A 22,029-nucleotide genomic window follows, 5' to 3' on the forward strand; every position below is an offset into this window, starting at 1 on the left:
AGATGTGTGCTGTCCTGCCCAGTTCATTTTTAAGCAGTCCTCTCCATGGGGCTCAGCAAAAATAATTTCATGAATGAATTTTGGCATTCTTGATTTGAAATCATGAATCATGGACCTACGAAAGCAAATATCTGAAAATCAAAATGATCATTCAAAACTTAAAGTTGGAAAGCATCATTTAGATCTAACCACAGCACTTCTGGATGCCTTTTACAAAATTGCTATCTAAGGTCATTCAGTCTCTTGGACATTTTCAGTAAAAAGTGTCATTCATATACTTTCAGTGAAAATCCGTTGCTCCAAATAGGCAATCACATTGGCAGATTTCACTGCGAAAAAGTGTGGTCTTGGGCACCTGGTTGGCTCTGTCGATTAAACATCCGACTTCAGCTCAGGTCAGGTTGTGGTCCATGGGTTTGAGACCCGCGTTGAGCTCTGTGCTAACAGCTCGGAGCCTGGAGCCTGCTTCAGGCAGCCTGTGTCTGCCTCCCTCTCCGCCCCTATCTCACTCATGCTGTCTCTCTCTGTCTCTGAAAAATGAATAAACCTTAAGAAAAAAAAAGTGTGATCCTAAAATTGATCCCAAATCTGCCATTTTATATTTTGCATTGACTGGTTTGGTAATGATCTCTGGAATAAATGCTAAAGTCTTATCTTCTCCGTGGTGTACTTCAAATATTTGAAGGAATCATATCTTATATTAATCTAGTGATTTGCTAGAGCTGGCATTCCCAGGTTATAAAGGCTAATGTTTAAATTTTCAGGAAGTTTGCAGACTGGTGGTTAAAACTAGCCATTATTAAAAATTAAATTATACTAACTTGAAATTAAAGAAATTATATTTAAAAATAATATACAGTGCATCACTTACTATTAGTTTACTTTTATTTATGATTGAGGCCATTTATATCTATAGCAACATGATAAAAATACTATAAATTGCTGTGTTACTGCATATCTCTTCCCAGTCCTGCATTCAGTGATACCATATTAGTAGCTTAAAAATGGCCATGGTGGGAGCATTTACACCATAGAAATTAACAAATGCTAAAAAATAGGGCTTTTCTCTTTCATTTTCTAGAGACCCAGTTATCATAAATTTAGACCATACTACTGCCTCATCTCTGATCTACCTGAACATTTAATGCAGTTCCTTTTATCATCTTATAACCTTTCAAAATTCATTTCTCTACAATTTTATGAGCAGCTCTATTCTCCCACATACCTTCCTCCAGATGTCCATTAGTTTCTATTAGTACCCAGATCCTAACACAAAGTCTAAATGCATTTTCAATACAAAAAAAGGCAAAAATTACAAGTTGCCCCATGCACAACACAGGATTTTTGTGGGGCTCCAACAGTATAAATAAAAAAGAACCATGAAAAACATAATGTGTTACAGAAAAAAAAAATATTAGGGGTGCCTGGGTGTCTCAGACGGTTGAGTGTCTAGTAGTAATAGGTCTACTGCAAGCTTCAATGATCAGAACAACTGTCAAATAGTATTCTTAGTCTTGGCGCCTCATTTTCATAACAACATGGATAAATTAGAGTTAAGTCCTCAGAAGGGTGCCCAAAATGGTAAGGAACTTGGCTTTGATTTTGTTATGCTATAAGAGACTTAGCTTTCTAACTATGGTTGTTTTTTGTTTGTGTTTGTTTTGTTTTTTTTTTTGGTTAAACTAATACTACTTATTTGTTTATATTGTGATTCACTAAAATTATTAAATATTATCTCATAATTAGGTAATACATACATTGATAACTACAAGTGGGTCCTCCAATAAGCTGGCTTTCTATGAATTAAAAAAATTCGGTATTATAAGTAAAACATTCTTAAAATTAGGTTAGTTTCCATCTTCATATTCTTAAGATAATCCTCCATATATTCAGAAAAAGTGAAAGAAAACAACAACCTTTTATAAGTGTGGAAACCCAAACCTTTTGTAGCAGAATAAGATCTATCAGAACCTATTCCTTGAAGTGTCATCATATATAATGAATAAAACTAAAAGTAAATATGATAAAGCATTATCAACTAGATTAATGTATTATAGAAAGATAGAGACATGGAACCGGGGCAGAAGTGAAATGAAGAAGACAAGGCAAAAAGTACTGGGGATTGTGGGATGAGGTTTCAAAGGTAGATTAGGCTGAGAGTACTGCAGATGTCATATACATTATTAAAGATAAGGAACATACTTTGTATGTAGCAGGGGTCACTAAAGATATTTTTTAAAGTTTATTTGTGTATTTTGAGAGAGAAAGAGACAGAGAAAGAGCTAGCACATGACTGGGGGAGGGGCAGAGAGCAAGAGGTTGAGAATCCCAAGCAGGCTCCACGCTGCCAACACAGAGATAGATGCAGGGTTCAAACTCTTGAGTTGCGAGATCATGACCTGAGCAGAAGTCAGACACTTAATTAACTGAACCACCACAACACCCCTCACTGAAGATCTTTGTTTGTTTGTTTGTTTGTTTTGTAATTTACATCCAAGTTAGTTAGCATATAGTACAACAATGATTTCAGGAGTAGATTCCTTAATGCCCCTTCCCCATTTAGCCCATCTCCCCTCCCACAACCCCTCCAGTAACCCTCTGTTTGTTCTTCATATATAAGAGTCTCTTACGTTTTGTCCCCCTCCCTGTTTTTATATTATTTTTGCTTCCCTTCCCTTATGTTCATCTGTTTTGTCTCTTAAAGTCCTCATATAGGTGAAGTCATATGATTTTTGTCTTTCTCTGATTGACTAATTTCACTTAGCATAATACCCTCTAGTTCCATCCACGTAGTTCCAAATGGCAAGATTTCATTCTCTCTGATTGCCGAGTACTACTCCAGGGTATATATATATACCACATCTTCTTTATCCATTCATCCATCAATGGACATTTGGGCTCTTTCCGTACTTTGGCTGTTGTGGATAGTGCTGCTATAAACATTGGGGTGCATGTGCCCCTTTGAAACAGCATACCTGTATCCCTTGGATAAATACCTACTAGTGCAATTACTGGGTTGTAGGGTAGTTCTATTTTTAATTTTTTGAGGAACCTCCATACTGTTTTCCAGAATTGCTGCACCAATTTGCATTCCCACCAGCAGTGCAAAAGAGATCCTCTTTCTCCGCATCCTCGCCAACATCTGTTGTTGCCTGACTTGTTAATGTTAGCCATTCTGACAGGTGTGAGGTGGTATCTCATTGTGGTTTTGATTTGTATTTCCCTGATGATGAGTGATGCTGAGCATTTTTTCATGTGTCAGTTGGCCATGTGGATGTCTTCCTTGGAGAAGTGTCTATTCATGTCTTTTGCCCATTCTTCACTGGATTATTTGTTTTTTGGGTGTTGAGTTTGATAAGTTCTTTATAGATTTCGGATACTAATCCTTTATCTGATATGTCCTTTGCAAATATCTTCTCCCATTTTGTCGGTTTCCCTTTAGTTTTGCTGATTGTTTCCTTTGCTATGGAGAAGCTTTTTATTTTGATGAGTTCCTGATAGTTCATTTTTGTTTCTGTTTCCTTCGCCTCTGGAGATGTATTAAGAAGTTGCTGCAGCCAAGTTCAAAGAGGTTTTTGCCTGCTTTCTCCTCAAGGATTTTGATGGCTTCTTGTCTTACATTTAGGTCTTTCATCCATTTTGAGTTTATTTTTTTGTGTATGATGTAAGAAAGTGGTCCAGGTTGATTTTTCTGCATGTCACTGTCCAGTTTTCCCAGCACCTCTTGCTGAAGAGACTGTCTTTATTCCATTAGATATTCTTTCCTGCTTTGTCAAAGATTAGTGGGTCCATTTCTGGGTTCTCTATTCTGTTCCATTGATCTGAGTGTCTGTTCTTGTGCCAGTACCATACTATCTTGATGATTACAGCTTTGTAATACAGCTTGAAGTCCAGGATTGTGATGCCTCCTGCTTTCATTTTCTTTTTCAAGATTGCTTTGGCTATTCAGGGTCTTTTCTGGTTCCATACAAATTTTAGGATTGCTTATTCTAGCTCTGTGAAGAATGCTGGTGTTAGTTTGATAGGTATTGCATTGAATATGTAGACTGCTTTGGGTAGTATTGACATTTTAACAATATTTGCTCTTGCTATCCAGGAACGTGGGATATTTTTCCATTTTTTCATGTCTTTAACTTCTTTCATAAGCTTTCTATAGTTTTCAGTATATAGATTTTTCACCTCTTTGGTTAGATTTATTCCTAGGTATTTTATGGGTTTTGGTGAATTATAATTGGGATTGATTCCTTGATTTTTCTTCTGTTGCTTCATTGGTGGTGTATAGGAATGCAACTGATTTATCTGCATAGATTTTATATCCTGCCACTTTGATGAATTCATGGATCAGTTCTAGCAGTTTTTTGGTGGAATCTTTTGGGTTTTCCATACAGAGTACCATGTCATATGTGAAGAGTGAAAGTTTGGCCTCCTCCTAGCCAATTTTGATGCCTTTTATTTCTTTGTGTTGTCTGATTGCAGAGGCTAAGACTTCCAATACTATGTTGAATAACAGTGGTGAGAGTGGAAATCCCTGTCTTTCCTTAGGGGGAAAGCTCTCAGTTTTTTCCCATTGAGGATGATATTAGCATTGGGTCTTTCATATATGGCTTTCATGATCTCGAAGTATGATCCTTCTATCTCTAACTTCTTAAGGGTTTTTACTAAGAAAGGATGCTGTATTTTGTCAAATGCTTTCTCTGTATCTATTGAGAGAATCAGATGGTTCTTGTCCTTTCTTTTATTGATGTGATGAATCACATTCATTGTTTTGCAAATACTGAACCAGCCCCGCATCCCAAGTATAAATCCAAGTATAAATCCACTTGGTCGCAGTGAATAATTTTTTTAATGTATTGTTGGATCCAGTTGGCTGATATCTTGCTGTAGATTTTTGCATCCATATTCATCAGGGAAGTCGGTCTGTAGTTATCCTTTTTAGTGGGGTCTTTGTCCGGTTTTGAAATTAAGGTAATGCTGGCTTCATAGAAAGAGTTTGGAAGTTTTCCTTCCATTTCTATTTTTTGGAACAGCTTCAAAAGAACAGGTGTTAACGCTTCCTTAAATGTTTGGTAGATTTCCCCTGGAAAGCCATCTGGCCCTTGACTCTTGTTTTTTTTTGGAGATTTTGATTACTAATTCTATTTCTTTACTGGTTATGGGTCTGTTCAACTTTTCTATTTCTTCCTGTTTCAGTTTTGATAGTGTATATGTTTCTAGGAATTTGTCCATTTCTTCCAGAAAGCCCATTTTATTGGCATATAATTGCTTGTAATAGTCTCTTATTATTGTTTTTATTTCTGCTGTGTTGGTGGTGATCTCTCCTCTTTCGTTCTTGATTTTATTTATTTGGGTCCATCCTTTTTCTTTTTGATCAAACTGGCTAGTGGTTTATCAATTTTGTTAGTTCTTTCAAAGAACCAGCTTCTGGTTTCATTGATCTATTCTATTTTTTTTTTTTTTTTTTTTTTTTTTTGGCTTTAGTGGCATTGATTTCTGCTCTAATCTGTGGTGGTATTTTTTTCATTGGCTTCCATGTACTTTTTAATTTCCTTGTCAATTTCTTGGTTAGCTCATTCATGCTTTAGTAGGATGTTCTTCAGTCTCCAAGTATTTGTTATTTTTCCAAATTTTTTTTGTGGTTGATTTCGTGTTTCATAGCATTGTGGTCTGAAAGTATGCACGGTATGATCTCTGTCTTTTTGTACTTGTTGAGGGCTCATTTGTGTCCCAGTATGTGATCTATTCTGAAAAACATTTCATGTGCACTGGCAAAGAATGTATATTCCACTGCTTTAGGATGAAATGTTGTGAATGTATCTGTTATGTCCATCTGGTCTAGTGTGTCATTCAAAGCCATTGTTTCCTTGTTGATTTTCTGTTTAGATGATCTGTCCATTGCTATAAGTGGGTTGTTGAAGTCCTCTGCTATTATGGTATTATTATCAATGAGTTTCTTTATGTTTGTGATTAATTGATTTATATATTTGGGTGCTTCCACATTTGAAGCATAAATGTTTACAATTGTTAGGTCTTCTTGGTGGATAGACCCCTTAATTATGATATTATGCCCTTCTTCATCTCTTGTTACAGTCTTTATTTTAAAGTCTAGATTGTCTGATATAAGTATGGCTACTCTGGCTTTCTTTTGTCGACAATTAGCATGATAGATTGTTCTCCGTTTACTTTCAATCTGAATGTGTCTTTAGGTCTAAAGTGGGTCTCCTGTAAACAGCATAGAGATGGGTCTTATTTTCTTATCCATTCTGTTATGCTATATCTTTTGATTGGAGCATTGAGTTCATTGACGTTTAGAGTGAGTACTGAAATATATGAATTTATTGCCATTATGTTTCTTGTAGAGTTGGAGTTCCTGGTGGTGTTCTCTGGTCCTTTCTGGTCTTTGTTGATATCGGTTTTTTGTTTTTTTTTTTTTTTTTTTTTGTCTTTTCTGCCCTCAGAGAGTCCCCTTTAAAATTTCTTGCAGGGCTGGTTTAGTGGTCATGAACTCCCTTAACTTTTATCTGGGAAAATTTTAATCTCTCTTTCTATTTTGAATGACACTTTGCTGAATAAAAAATTCTTGGCTGCATATTTTTCCAATTCAGCACATTGAATATATCCTGCCACTCCTTTCTGGCCTGCCAAGTTTCTGTGGATAGGTCTGCTACAAACCTGATCTGTCTTCCCTTGTAGGTTAAGGACTTTTTTTCCCCTTGTTGCTTTCATGATTCTTTCCTTGCCTGAGTATTTTGTGAATTTGACTATGATATGCCTTGTTGATGGTCTGTTTTTGTTGAATCTTATGGGAGTCCTCTGTGCTTCCAGGATTTTGATGCCGGTGTCTTACCTCAGCTTAGGAAAGTTTTCTGCTATGATTTGCTCACATAACCCTTCTACCCCTTTTTCTCTGTCTTCATCTTCTGGTACCCCTATGATTCTGATGTTGTTCCTTTTTAATGAGTCATTGATTTCTCTAATTCTTAAATTGTTCTCTTTTGCCTTAGTCTCCCTCTTTTTTTTCTGCTTTATTATTCTCCGTAAGTTTGTCCTCTACATAGCTGTTTCGCTGCTCTGCACATCCACCCTTGCCACTGTGGCATACATTCAAGATTGCAGCTCAGTTATAGCATTTTGTATTTCACCCTGAGTAGCTTTTACTACTTTTATTGCCACAGACAGGGATTCTAATCTATTTTTGACCCCAGCTAGTTTTCTTATTTTTGTGATTCTAAGTTCTGTTTCAGACATCTTGCTTGTATCTGTGTTAACTCCCTAGCTGTCATTTCTTCCTGCTCTTCCTTTTGTGGTGAATTCCTTCATTTTGTCATTTTGAAGGAAGAAAAGGAATTAATAAGGTAAAAAAAATGAAAATTAAAAAAGTTAAGAACAATACACACACACAGAAAAATCAAATAGACGATGTTAGATCCTAGGTGTGTTTTGGTCTTGTTATTGAAAGGGGTTTGATAGAGAAAAAAGGGGACAAAAAGGAAAACCTTTGAAAATTTGAGAAAATGAATAAAATGAAATAGAATAAAATGAAATGATGGAAGTAAAATAGAATTGAAAAATTTACAAAAAAGTAAAAAGTATAGTAGAAAAAATAATGAAAAATATTTTCAGTAAAAATTGAAAATAAAAATAAAGTTTTTCTCTTTCTGTATTGAGGAAAAAGAAAAGAAATGAAAAAGAAAAAAAAAACTGAATAGATGGACCAGTGAACAGACTGAAATGCCATTGAAGTTACATCGTTTTCCTCTAGAACTCAAACCTTGAAGCACTTTATAGTCTGTAAACTAAGCAGGTGGAGAGATTTATGGTGTTCCTGAATAGTGAGGTTGGCCCAGTTGGGTGGGGCTTAGTGTAACAACTCCGATCTCCCCTAGATGGTGCTGCTTAGCTTACTGGGGTGGATTGTTGTGGTGCTTGTAGGTATGTATGCGCATGCACGGGAGGGGTGAAAATGACGTCACCCAGCTACCCAATCTCAGAATGGGAACTCTGTTCTCCCTGATCAGCAATTGCACACCTGTTTTTTGCGACTGGCTTCAGTCCACTCCCCACTTTTACCCTTTCTGTGACCAAGCCATCAGGTTACCAGGTGTCACCTCCCTCCTGAGTTTTGTGTCAGGAAACTATTTCCTAACCCCTCATCTTTGAGGGACTGTGGCTTTGACCCACTCAAATCCTCTGGGGGAGGGTCTCACCATGCAATGGCCAGGTACTGGCCAGACCCAGGAACATTCACAGGACCGTGCTACTGCCAATGCCCAGAGGCGGTGGCTGTGTGCCAGTCTGCCCCAGAAAAAGTTCACGAGATCATGTAGCAGCAGCATTTCAGGGATTATGGTAAATCACAACACACATCTGGCACCAGGCTTCATCCTTAACAACCTTGTTTCAGCACCAGCAAATGTGGTTGTTCTCTAGGGTCTTCTGGGATCAGGTGGCTGCACAGCTTCTACCAACTGTCCTTTCAGTAGTGGAAACACTTCTCCCCGTGTGACCTGAGGACCTCCCAGACCCCACTCTGCTCCCAGGGATTCATTCTTCCCACCAGACCACTGCCAGATATTGAGCTGCAGAGTTTCAGACTCTGCATTCCCCCTGTTTATAGAGTCTTAATGGAATTAAAACCCTCTCCTTTCTCCTTTCTCCATTTTTAGTTCAGTCCCTGTGGCTGTTTTGACTTTTCCACTTTCTCTCCAGCTGCTTTTGTGTGTGAGGGTGCTTTTCCCATACTCTCCTCCCATCTCCATCCTCTCTCTGCATAAGCTTCTTCATAAATATGCCATATTATTTTAATTAACATTTTGAATTATTTACACTTACTTTAAAAAACTATATTATTATTGTAAATGGGAAAAAAACATTAATAGAAAGTAATTATAAAATAAATAGAAAACTACTTATACCAAATATGAGAATATTATATATCCCTGAAAACTGACTTTTAGACAAGTGTTTTATGCGCTATATTTCAGGAAATCCAGGACTAAGAAAAGCCACTCTATATATACAGTGAAGGAATTGAGTTTGGGGGAAAAGAATTTGATTCAAGAGACAACTGATAGTTTGTGAGCAGAATGACTATATCAGCTTGTACTTGAAGTCACCTATAGTATCTGGGATGGAGGATGTAATGTTGAGTGACAAGAACTGTGTGCTTCTTGATGCTTAAGTTGGATTTTGGATGTTCACATAGAATATCTGAGAGATGGTAACTTTCTCGTTTCAAACATGTTGCAGAATTTTGCTTTCCATATAGTTATATCTCTAATAATGTGATTTTTGGGGGCGCCAGGATGGCTCAGTCAGTTAAGAATCTGACTCTTGATTTCAGCTCAGGTCATGATCTCACGTTTCTTGAGATTGAGCCCTGCATTGCTGAGGGCTCCACGCTGACAGCATGGAGCCTGCTTTGTATTCTCTCTTATGCCCACCCTCTCCCTCTCTCTCTGCCCCTCCTCTGCTCACACTCTCTCTTTCACAATAAATAAACTTTAAAAAAATAGCGTAACTTTCCATCTCTGCTGCAAGATGTTTCTTCTTAAAAAAAACAAGAAATGTAAGCATGTTCTAATAGAGGACTAAACAGGTAAATATAGGGCAAAACAATACTTCTAGATTTGACATAACTATATTGAAAGATAATGCTCTTCTTTATTTAGTGTTAGAGGATGCAATTAGAATAAAATTTAAAAAAATTAAAAACACCTCTTTTCTCTTTTTAAATCCAAGTTGCTTTTGGTAGGAAAATAACCTCTCTTTTTATAGCCACTTGTAGCATTGAAGAGAGAAGGGATCTTTCGTGGCAAAAGGATATGCTGGAATGTACATGTCCTTCCAAATGTTAAAAACTTATTTCGATTTGCAAAGAAATTGTCTTTGTACAATGAAAACCTCTCAGGAAGTCCAACTGCTTATTTGTTTGTTCTTTGAAGTGAGACAAATCATCATTAAAAAGGTTCAGCTTCAAATTAAGACCTTTTAGAAGCTTAGAGGGACTTGCTCACAAAAGTTCAAATCCCTTAGAAAATGGCTCATTGCTGCCTCAGAGAAAGAGAAAAATAGCTACTGATGAGATTCAAATCATTCTCTATCTTCTCTTTCATTAATTTTAAACATAATTCATAGGCCATTATGCTCTGGAAATCAAAATAATTATTCCTCATTGTAGCCTACCATTTTTCATCATTATACACACACAATGTCCAATTTCACCCCACTCATTCAAAATGGCGCTTAAAGCAGGCAAAAAAGATTAACTCCAATACTTACATTTGGCTTTAATTCATAGCTTTCTAAAGAGTTTTACTAGTCTAAATATGTATTTACACAATAGAATGTGATGAGTCATTTCTAAAATGTAAACATACTAGTTTAAAAAATTGCTTAAATATGTATTTCTGCCTGAGCTTCTCTCAGGATATTCCTATGAGATTCACAGCAATAACTCCCTAATATTTGAATCATATCACTTCTCAACACATTACAAATAATTAGAAAAGAGTGGGCAAGGGGTAGAGGTACCTCTCATGCTGGTCAAAATATTGTAGTCTTTTGTCTTTCTTGCTGTTGGATAGTCAGAGGGGCCTTGTTCCTCATTTCAAATGGGATCACCTTCAATCTATTCTGACTAAGCTTTTTATGAGGTTGCCGTTTACAATCTCTAACAATCAAATACCTGGGCAGATGTTTCAGAGAATAATAGTGTTCACTTTCTATAAAGAAATATGTAGCTCAGCACTTGGGCTTTCGTTCTTGGCGAGACATACATTTCACTGCATCATCAGTGAACTCTTTGATTTTAAACAATCTGCAGCATATTAAAAAACATTCCAAATCTTATTTTCTTTTGTTGGTGAAGGTGTTCATCTGTGGCCAGTGTCAATATCATCTTATGTCTAAGGTTTGTGTCTCTGCCTTAATATGCCATTGCTGGTACCAATTTTGGTCCGAGATGAAGCAGAAGTGAATTAAGATGGCAGGGTCCATAGATATGGACATAGAAAGATAGGAAGCAGAGTAATAAGACTTATCTGGTCTTTAATCTCTATGTTATTAATGACACCCATTTCTACCATAGGGTAGTCTAATCTCAACATTGCTCCAAGCAAACTATTTTGTAAATGCCACAGGTAGTATCTCTGTCTTGAGTGTTCTCTGAAAAGTTCTATATATATCTATTTGACTTATTTGAAGATGGATGACTCCCCAACTCCCATTTTCTCTCCTCCCTCAGCAACCCCCCTCCCTGGTTTTTCTGGGAACCAGACTTTGAGATGCAGAACTTTAATGGAGTAATTTTATTTGGGAATATTCTCTAGATAAGTAGCCATTGAAGAGAGAATAAAGCAAGACTGAGCAGAAGGAGAAGTTGAACTGAGAGACACTCACAACAAAGGCCTCAGAGAGTCTCATGGAAGCTCTGGGGCTGGGATGTCCCTTCAGATCAGTCTTGTATTGAGAAAGGGAAGGATCAACTAATGCCTTGGTTAGGAGACTGAGGATTCAGTGTTTAGGATTCTATAATCATCAGAACAACTCGGTATTATATGTCAAGTTTGTTCACGAATTTATGAGAAACTGTTTTTGCAGAAATACTTATGTTGATACTTCTAAGACTTCAGGGCTCTGCCTCCTTATCTGGAGGGTGGTGGAATTTAATAGTTCTAAAAAAACATTTATTGTGTACTTGTGACCCCAATGTGTGGTATAGATGTCATCTCAATTCTGAAAGCCAGGCATTATATTTTTCCTATTTTATTTTATTTTATTTTATTTTATTTATTTATTTTTTTAACGTTTATTTATTTTTGAGACAGAGAGAGGCAGAGCATGAACAGGGGAGGGGCAGAGAGAGAGGGAGACACAGAATCCGAAGCAGGCTCCAGGCTCTGAGCCATCAGCCCAGAGCCCGACACGGGGCTCGAACTCACAGACCACGAGATCGTGACCTGAGTTGAAGTCGGATGCTTATCCGACTGAGCCACCCAGGCACCCCTATTTTTCCCATTTTATAGATGAGGAAATTGATTCTAGTGTGATGGAGTGAACCAAGGTTCACACAATTAGCAGGCTTGCATGCAAACCTATATTTTCCTGCTCAATGGAAAATTGCATTGTACTTTTTTTATAGACTTTGAGGAGATAAGGAGAAGGGGGAGGGAGAGAGATTGACTAAGCAATGCTGGGGCTGAGAAGTCCTGCAGTCTGCAAACTGGAGAATCAGGAAAGCCTGTGATGTAATTTATTATGAGTCTGAAGACCTGAGAATCAGGAAAGCTGATACTGTAAATCCCAGTCTGAGGGCAGGAGAAGATGAAATGAGATGTTTTAGTTCAGGTACTGAGCAGGAAAAAAAAGGGATGAATTCCTCCTTCCTCTGTCTTTTGTTCTATTCAGGCCTTCAATAGGTTGGATAATGCTCACCCACACTGGGGAGGGCAATCTACTCACTGTACTGGTTCAGATACTAATCTCATGCAGAAACACCATCCCAGACACACCCAGAAATAATTAATCTGGGTACCCCATGGCCAGTCAAATTCACACTGGTTAATAATAAAATTAATCATCACAATGATAAAATTAGTCATTGCATATTCATATTTGGAAATATCCATTCTTTCAGGCCTCTAGATACTGTGGTAATTGATGCTAAACACTTGAAAATTTAATGTGCCTTAAGAAGATTAAGACATTTTATGATATCAAGGATAATAATGCCAACCAAGAAAAATCAAATGCCTAATGTATTCCAGTCCTGTGTCAGTGACTTTAGACACATTATTTTACAACATGAAGACTGTTATTATTATCCCTATATTTTAGGGGGGAAATTTAGAGAAGTTAAATAACTTTCCAAAGGCAATATTACTAGTAAGTGGCAGGTCTAGAGTTAAAATTCAAATTAAAATCCGACTTTTGAGCCACTACTCAAGTTTCTCAGTGATCTTTCTGAAATGTAGAAATGTCAAGATGTAAATTGTTCACATGTTGGTTTGTCATGGAAACTTCAATTGGCTCTTTCTGATGTCACTGTAATTTATTGAATCAATTTATACCCTTCCCTTCCTTTCTGTGACGAAATGGTTTGTCTGTCACTTTTCTTAACTTGGAAATTCCATTTCTTAGAAACTCTTCCCTGTACAAGGTCAGAGTTGGCCAAAATAAAAACTTGTATGAAATTTGGGATATGAAAGTTAAGCAGCAGACACTGTCGTCTGAAGTTTGTCAAGGTTAGTTGTGGTGACAGACAATTACAGAGGTATTGACAGGTCCAGGCTTGTCCTCTCTCAACTCTGCTTTAGGTCTAGTTCTTCCTTACTGTTGACCCTGATGACCAACAGCAGCTTCAGTATTGTCACTAGTTTCTTATATGGGTATTCAGAAAAGCAAGAGCTTCCCATAGACTTTGCTGTTAGGTTCTATTTCATGGTCTTGTTTCAGTAGCTGGATATGACTGGCCTCTCAGAACTATCAGTAATTTTTCTGATCCTTCAAATTTCCCTCTTGGGTCTTCACTTCCCAAATATCCCCCACATTTGTGTGAGTTCTAATTCTTGTAATCCCTTATCTCATGTCTAATTGCTGTTCTGCTTCCCTTACTGAATGTTGAGTGATACAGAAATTAGTACCTGGGAGTAGGTGCAAACATAACAAAAACCTAAACCATGAGACTTTGGGGGCAAGGGGTGAAATTTAAAAATATTTATAGAAACTCACAACGTTTTTAGGAAAATTTTACTAGAAAACACAACATGTAGTCAGAACCACAAGGGCAGTTTAAGCCAAAAAAGGGACTGTAGGCTCCAAATTTCTAGGCAGAAAGCAGGTTGAAAGAACTTCTCAGATTAAAATATGGGCATTTTTTTTTAATGGAAAAGGAAAGGCATCTCAGAGGGAAGAGCCAAGACACCAGATAGTGAAGCCAGCCAAGAACAGTGGATTAGGGAACCATTGCCAAAAAGCAAAACGGGATGAATCAAGAAATGTTTTCTGCCTCTCATGAAATTGGGAGATCTGAAAACATGTTCCTAGTCTATTTTATTTTACTCGTTTTTCATTTCTCTCCTGTCCTCTTCTTTTTCTTTCCCTTCCCTGCCCTTTCCTTCCATCTTTCCTTTTGTTTGCCCAGTTGTAGTTTTAGAATTGCTATGAACTCATGACTATGATTTCCATTCTTCTCCTTTGTGAACAGAAGTGTCTATTAGAGTTGTTTTGTCCCTGTGTCACCATTGGATGTTGGTTATGCAAGGGTCAGATAAGTTGTATTTTTAAGTCCAGAGGTTTTTAGGTTAAAAGGAGCATTAGTACATACACCAACTTTTAATTCAAACAGAGTCTCATTTTACCTTGATCTCTTTAACAACCCCATGGAAGAACTTTAATTCATTTAACTTCTACTGATGGATATTTATCAAATTTTTGCAATTACAAATAAAACTAAAAGGAATATACTTGTAAAAAAAAAGGGAGTTGTATCTGGTAAGCCTCATCCATATCTGGACCTAATTTAAATGAGGACATCTTGTACTTTGAGCCACCTGATGCCATGATTGAATAAAACGTTGGGTATCTTGTTTGGAGATGAGTGCATTTTGCATCTGTAAGGAATGTGAGTTTTGGCTAGGCAAAAATTTCTCCCAAGCCTAGACATGCCACTCCTCTCATCAAGAAGTGGAATCTATTACCCTCTTTTTGAATCTGGGCTGGATTTGTGAACTTCAGTCAACAGAATGCAGAAGAAATAATGCTGTGTCAGTGTTTGACCTATCCTTTAATGGGGCCAGCAATTTCTACTTTGCCTTCTTGGAACCCTGAACCACTATGTAAGACATCTTGTTACTCTGCTGGAGAGAGAAGTCAGCACTTCTCAGCCATTCCAATCACCCCAGCAAATATGGGGATGGAGTCACCTGGGAGATTCCAACTCCAGCAAAGCCCCTGGCAGAATGAAGCTTCATGAGTAACCCCAACCAGATGGAGCAGAAAAACAGCCTAGGTGATTCAAGTCAATCCACAGAATTGTGAGAAATAAGAAATTGTTACTGATTTCAGCCACTAATTTTGAGGTATCTTGTTATGTAGTAATTGATAACTGAAAGATTTATAAATGAATGAATGAGTGAATGAATGAATGAAAAAATGAATTAAGGAGTCAATGACTGATTAGCACAAAATCTCTGTAAATGGATGTAGGTTATATTACCTAGAATATCACTGGATGTGTTATCACAAATGTGTGTTGCCCTTTCCTCCCACTTAGCACTTTCTGTGAAGTTTTATACCCATGATTGCCTATGGACACCAAGATGCTATGGAAAGGTTCTGAATCCTTGTATGTGTTGAGATAAATATGACGGGAAAAAAAAAAAAAAAGAGAGAGAATGCTGTTGACTTGCCCCAAAAGTTTAGATTAGAACAGGTTTTTTTTCTTTTCTACCTCTTTTCAGGGCAATATCATGCTCATTACTTAAAAAAACAAAACAAACAAAACCCACCAAAACAAAACAAAACAAAGCTCATTTCTACCAAATGTTGAATTTATTTTAAAAATGAGATAGAGAAACCTATCCTTAATAAAGGAAAAGACCTGAAAAGTAAAACTTTTTAAAATTTATTTATTTATTTTTTAGAGAGAGAAACAGAGTATGAGTGGGGGAGGAATGGAGGGAGAGGGTGACCCAGAATCCAAATCAGGCTCCAGGCTCTGAGCTGTCAGCACAGAGCCCAACGTGGGGCTCACGAACCACAAAATTATGCCCTGAGCCAAAGTCGGATGCTTAACTGACTAAGCCACCCAGGTGCTCCGAGAAGTAAAACTTTTATACTGTGGGAGAAAAGTAACTATAAGACAACAGCTAAAACAAATTCAAAGGATCTAATATATTAAACAATAAAATGTCACCGAAGGACTTCATATCAGCATCCTGTAAATAAATACAAAACATGGAATAGAAGCAAAATGAGAGAGAGTCTTAGCGACTGGAGTATGTAAATGATAGAGATAAGGAAATCCTTAGGAGGGAAATAGATAGACTTTATAGATACTACTAAAAAAGCAATAATGAAGAATGATTTAACAGAATTCAAAGGTTTCAGATCATTTGAGAGCCTGTAACAGCAGATGGTAAATATAGTTCAATTCAGACAAACATAAAAAAAAAAGATGCGTAGCAATAGAGAACTACAAAAAAAGGCTGTGGAAACACATTTCAATGGACTAATCACCCAGTACGCCAACCAGAAAATATCCAAAAACTTTTAATTATCAGCTTGGTGCAAAGAAACAGTGTTCTATGATGAAGGTCAGAATATAAAAAAGTGTTTCAGGTTTTTAGTCTTAACTATTGAGGGAGGGGTGGGGAAGAGGGGAATGAGAAAAATACTCAGAAGTGGAGAAAGATAAAGATATTCTATGAAACATGAGATTCTTAGTCACAAACTCCAGAGGATTTAATTTTCTCCATGGAAATAAAAAAGCATTTTGATATGGGTGTTAACTTATTTAATAGGGTGCATTTTAGTACCTTATGTAAGAGACTGTCTAAAAATAACCAGCACAGCTTTTTTCCAAGTGGAAATGGATTATACAGCCTGTAAACTACCAGTTGTTTACACTGATGGTCTTCGTGACAGAGGAGGATTCATATACATTTATATGGTCAAATTGGCTGGAACATTTCAAGGCATCTGTTTCCATGTGGTTTCTGTATTCAAACAGGCACTTCTCTTAGAGGAAGCTAAGTAGAACCTTCACACCCACCCTCTTAATACAAAAATCTCTTATTAGGCTGTTCTCCCAGGTTCCACAATATACTCAGAGAAAACAGAATTGGTCTTTCTAACAATAGCATTTTCAGTATGTTATTAGGTCAACAATCACATTTTTTTTTCTTTTTACCATCAACAAATATTTCGGAACAAAATGAGGCAGGCTCATGCAATCTTGTCTTTCGTTAGTGACAATTTTGACACTAACAGGATTGTTATGGGTTTCCGAATTAACCTGTGATGTCACAGTGCTTTTGTATGTAATGGTTTTGGACTGAACATAAATCTATCCTATAAGGAATATCTAGAACTAAGACATTGAAGAGGAAGATAGAAAACAATATGCCTTGGAGTTATGGAAGATTTTAAGGTAGGAAAACTGATTGGACGTCTATAGGAATATCTCTCTAGGTATGTAAAAACACAGTAGTCAACAAAATATGTTATATATGTTTAAATTTGACTCCTGTCTAAAGTCCAGAGATTAAAGTTGACGGTCTTTAAAGAACTCCTCTAGGGGGTCCTGTGTGACTCAAGAGCATCCAACCCTTGGTTTCAGCTGTCATGATTCCAGGGTTGTGGGATTGAGCCCAGCATCAGACTCAGTGCTGAGCATGGAGCTTGCTTGAGATTTTCTCTTTCTCTCTCTCTCTCTCTGTCTCCCTCCCTCCCTCCCTTCATCCCTCCCTCCCACTGTGACCCTCTCTCCTACTTGTACGTGCTCTCTCTCTTGCTAAAATAAATTTTAAAAGTAAATAAAGATCTCCTCTAAACTGATTCTTCTTTATTTTTTATTTCTTTTGATAAGAGTTTAATTGCCACTAGAATTATTTTCAAGTTAAGAAGATAAAGGTTTTTTTTTTTTTTAACTATCCAAATGCTTTAATGGTGGCGTCTATACAGCATGTGGTGTCAAGACAGGAAAAACAGCAAGTGCACACAGAGACATGGTTATCAGATAACAGGTTGTGAGTGAATTCTGAGTTCACCTGGCTTCCACATACTTTACTAGCTATCAGCTCTAGGCCACCTCTTCCTCTGCCTCCTCCTCAAACTCACCTTCTTTCTCAGCCCTGGAATCCTGGTACTGCTGGTATTCAGACACCAGGTCATTCAAGTTGCTCTCAGCCTCGGTGATCTATATCTCCTCCATGCCCTCACCTGTGTACAATGCAGGTGCCTTCACCTGTGTACCAGCACAGAAGCCCTTGCACCTGAGCATGGCTGTGAACTCCTCTGAGATACACTTCAACAGTTCCTGGATGCCTGTGCTATTGCCGATGAAGGTGGCAGACATTTCTAGCCCTCGGGATATCACAGATATCTTCATGTTAGGGATATATTCCACTAACATTTAGCATCTGCTTGTCCACCCTCTTCATGGACATGTGGCCCCTGAACACTGTAACCATGGTCGGATAGAGGTGGTGGCAGAGGTCACAGACAGCCATCACGTTCTTGGCATTGAACATCTTCTGGGTAAACTTAAGCAACCTCAGGGCCCAGTACCGTTGGCTGCCTCTGCTGATCAATGGGGCGAGGCTGGACATGAAGAAGTTCAGGCAGGGGAAGAGGGCCATATTGACAGCCAGCTTGCGCAGGGTCAGCATTGAGCTGGCCAGGAAAATGCAGGCAGGTGGTGACCCCACTCATGGTGGCTGACACCAGGTGGGTGACCTCCCGATAGGTGGGTGTGGTCAGTTTTAGGGTTCTGAAGTAGATATCATAGAGGGTCTTGTTATCAATGCAGAAGGTTTTGACTGTTTTCTACAAGCTGGTGGACTGAGAGGGTAGCATCATAGGGCTCCACCACCATGTCTGACACCTCGGTGGAGGGCACCATACTGAATGTGCTCATGATACTGTCTGGGTACTTCTCTTGTATCTTGCTGATGAGGGGGGTACCCATCGCAGACTCAGTCCCCCTACCCAGGGAGTGGGTCAGCTAGAAGCCCTGCAGGCAGTCATCGTTTTCAGCTTCCTTCCTCAGAACATCCAGCACCAGGCCGACCAGCTCTGCACGTTCTGTGTATTGACTCTTGACCCAGTTGTTCCCAATACCACTCTGACCCAAAACAAAGTTGTCTTTCCTGAAGATTTGCCTGAAGGGTCCTTAGCGCTTGGAGTCCATGGTGCCCAGCTCCCGGTCCAGGAGCTCAGCGCAAGACACGTACTTGCCACTGGTGGCCTTGTTGTAGTACACATTGATCTGCTTCAACTTCAGATCGCTGTCTCTGTGGTAAATGTCTGTGGTCGATGCCAGGCTTGTCACTGATCATTACTCCACCACCGTCCCATCCCCCCCACCGAACTTGGCACTGATCTGGTTGCTGCATTGTCTGGCCTGCAGGTGCACTATCTCCCTCATTGCGGCAGCAAGAGCCAAACATTGGGCGGCAGAGTGCTAAGAAGGACTTTTTAAACTTCAAAATGAACTTCCCTGCTATGACTGACTGTATTTCCTAATATGAAGAATTATAAGTTTTCACAATTAAAGCATAAGCTTTTAGGATACTTTGATTCTGGGCGTTATGCCTCATCCATCTGCCACATAGGCCTATTCCAGTTGACATCCTGATAATTGCTAGCATGCATACAATCTGCAGTTTAAAACTTATTACTTATCATAGGGAAGCTGACCCAATATAAATGTGTTTTAAAATTTAGTCTTATCTAATAAAAAATAGAAATGGTCAATAGAAAGAAATCTAATTTTAAGAAATTTAAAATATATTTGGAATTACTGGAGATTGCTTTCTTGTTTAAACTTTTTTAAAGTTTACTTAGAGAGAGAGAGACAGAGAGAGTCAGCAGGGGAGGGGCAGAAAGAGAGGGAGAGAGAATCCCCAGCAGGTTCCACATCGTCAGTCAGGGCAGAGCCCAAAGCGGGTCTGGAGACCACAACTGTGAGATCATGACCTGAGCTGAACCCAAGAACTAGACGCTTAAGGGACTGAGATTGCTTTTCTTTTTTTTTAAGTTTATTTATTTATTTTTAGAGAGAGAAGGAGAGAGGCAGAGAGAGAGGGAGAGAGAGAGAATCCCAAGCAAGTTCTCTGCTGTCAGCATAGAGCCTGAGGCATGGCTGGAACCCACCAACCATGAGACCATGACCTGAGCTAAGACCAAGAGCTGGATGCTTACTCGATGGAGCCACCCAGGCACCCCATGAGATTGCTTTCTTAATTAAAAAATTAAGTTAGATTAAACATTTTTTTGGTGAAATTCTCTCTCTGTCAGTTGGCATGTTGGCACAAGTAAACCCTCCTTGCTTTCCCCACTAAAAAGACTGTGGCCATGATTTCACTAAAGGCAACTTACCTATCATTCTTGTTTTTTTGTTTTTTGTTTGTTTGTTTGTTTGTTTGTTTAATCTTCTGTGCCCAAAACAGTGCTAGATGGTGGGCTAGCAAATATTTGTAGGAAAAAGGCATAAACTGCAGTTTAGTACTTTTCTATGGTTTTAAATAATGTTACAAAGACAAAAATAATTGAATAAAAATGGAAATGACTAAATATTTTAATTCACTTAATGGTATATGTATATTCCACTTTTGTGAGAGCAAAGAGAGGGTCACAGAAAAATCAGAAGATGCTAGGCAGCTACATTTTTGAAAAGATCAAGTGCCATTGAATTTGCAGAGTAACAGAAAGTTATATTTAGAAGTAGACTTAAAATATGACAGTTCATGACATGGTATTTATTAAGGAACACACTTCACATATGGGAGTTGACTTTTTGCTCTAGGATGCCTTGCCTTACACCTCCTTTATATAGAACAAACAAAAATGCTTTTGTACAGGACAGAATGACAGGGTTTCTCAATTTGGTTCTCTGATGTAGTTATAAAACGGCTTTAAGTAGTTATCCACTGCATAAGTTGCCATTTCAAAATTGATATAAGCTAATATAAAATTGGCATCAATACTGCATCATGTTACTGAAATCTATTTTTGTTTTTTTGTTTTTGTGTTTGTTTCTTATTTGAACATACCCCTCGTAACCATCCAGTGCTTTCTTCATGGACCACCATCCTCATGCTCTCTTTGGCTGATGGTTGAAATAGCTAGGTGTCAAAAATAAATTTTTTTTTGCATTCTTCCATGGATGATTTGTTGCTGGGAATATGGTTGCTCAGCTAGAGACCATATTTCTTGGACTCTCTTACAGCTAGATGTGGTCCTTTAGCTATGGGTCTTAAAATATTGGGTATGTGAATTCTTTATACTTTCCCCTTCCCATGAGCTGCAGTATGGTCACTTTTGGGATTCTAATCAGAGAAAATTCCATTTGTATTTTTAAGCTTCTATATTTTGGAGTATCTTATTAGAGCAGCTTAGCCTTCTCCCTAACTAATACAGTTGGGCCCAGCAACAGTTTTAACTCACTTTAGTCCCAATGAAACCAAACTCATTATATTAGATGCTGGCACTTTCCTTTGAAAATGAACCTCAGAACATTTAATTTTGTTACTGAAAGGTGAATCATATGAGAGGTAATATATTCATTTAAGTGGTAGTCATATAAAAACCCAGTTTGTAGTGACTGTTGGATAGAACTTCAGGCCAAGTTGGATTGAAAATATTTAGGATATTTAACAATCATCAGGTGCTGTGTACAAGTAAATTCCATTTTATAGGATACTGAGAATTCCAGCTTTACACAGTGCTGCTCTCTAACAGTGATACTAAAAAGTAAAAGCCAAAAGGAGACCTTGCACTTTTCATGATCTTCGCTGCATTTACCCTAAGGACTCTAAATGACCACTAGGCTTCTAAATCTTGATGTTACCTATCAATTCTACCTTGCTTTGTATGGATTATCTCTTCCCTGACTTTAAATGCACTGTTATGAAGTTCATTTAATGATGTATGCATTTATTCAACAGATGTGTGTTAAGTGAATGAACACATATTTATTGAGAGTTTACCAAGGGTCAGGAACTATTCTATTACCCAGAGATTCAATAATGAATGAAAGAGACAAAGTTGCTGGCCTCATGGAGCTTGTATTTCAATTGGCAGAGACAGAAAATATATAAGTAAGTGAATAAATAAAAATATTCAGATATTGATAAATAGAATGGAAGAAATAAAAGCAGGGTGCTAAATAGGTGTGACTCAGGAGGAGTGTTCTTTACATAGGGTGCCCCCAAATTCCTCTCTGAATAGGTCGTATGAAACTGAGATATAGTTGATAAAGAGAAGGCAGATAGGGTTAAGAGTGTAGGCAGAGAGAAAAATAGGTGC

At 37.9% G+C, this 22,029-nt stretch overlaps 1 pseudogene; it reads right to left on the reverse strand.

Annotated features, from left to right (window-relative positions):
* Window positions 1–17,800: 17,800 nt before the first annotated feature.
* On the reverse strand, window positions 17,801–19,147 carry LOC109254321 (tubulin beta-4B chain-like; annotated as a pseudogene).
* Window positions 19,148–22,029: the final 2,882 nt, after the last annotated feature.

Source organism: Panthera pardus, unplaced genomic scaffold (assembly GCF_024362965.1).
Source record: "Panthera pardus isolate Hobbes unplaced genomic scaffold, ASM2436296v1 HiC_scaffold_16, whole genome shotgun sequence".
Lineage (NCBI taxonomy): Eukaryota > Metazoa > Chordata > Mammalia > Carnivora > Felidae > Panthera > Panthera pardus.